The 672-nt window shown below is 66.5% G+C and overlaps 1 protein-coding gene across 1 annotated transcript in view; it reads left to right on the top strand.

Moving 5' to 3' along the window:
* Positions 1–672, top strand: part of MFAP4 (microfibrillar-associated protein 4) — a 3,886-nt gene that overhangs the window by 980 nt on the left and 2,234 nt on the right. The gene's annotated exons all lie outside the window — the stretch shown is intronic.

Genomic DNA, 672 nt, shown 5'->3' with positions numbered 1-672 from the left:
GAGGCAGAGACGGAGCCGGAGGCTCAGGGGGCAGGACGGGAGGAGGTGGGCTTCAGGGCTGAGGCAACCGACTGAGAGGAACCAGGAGGGCCTGAGGTGGGACGGTCCCAGTGAAGGCATTTGGAAGACGGGGTTGGGGCAAGAGAAAGAAAAACAGAGGAGGCCTGTGTGAGAGGGGGAGGGAGGGGGCCTGCTGCAGGGGGCTGGAGAGGGGCCCTGGCTTGGGCTGGCAGACAGCACTTGGACGCCTGCGGCCTGTGCTCACAGCTCAGCAATGTCCCAGCCCTGCCAGGAGACGCCCGGCCCCAGCCCGGGCCCCGGCGCAGCCCCCACATCGGGAGCTCTGGAGCTACCCCCCACCCCACCTCTGCTCCCCGGAATGGGCCTCCCCTCCCCAGAACCTAGACATACCCCCACACCCTCACCCCAGCCTTCCCCTGGACAAAGACAATGGCTAATGAAACCCAGGCCAGGGAAGGAGAGGGAGAAAATAAACAGACGTGAGCAGGGGGGCCGTCAGGAAGCAAGGCAGGGGCTGGGGGTGCTGGTGGAGGGGTCCGGGGGTGTCTGCGGGGCATGGATGTCCTCTGCGCTTTGCCCAGACAGGCCTAATGAGATCCAGGTGGTCCCTTGGCCCAGGCCTGCCCCGGGCCCCCAACAGCATGAGTGGAG

This window comes from Bison bison, unplaced genomic scaffold (genome assembly GCF_000754665.1).
Source record: "Bison bison bison isolate TAMUID 2011002044 unplaced genomic scaffold, Bison_UMD1.0 scf7180017864180, whole genome shotgun sequence".
Taxonomy (NCBI): Eukaryota; Metazoa; Chordata; class Mammalia; order Artiodactyla; family Bovidae; genus Bison; species Bison bison.
Note: the sequence above shows the minus strand (reverse complement) of the source record. Positions and strands in the feature narration are given on the sequence as shown.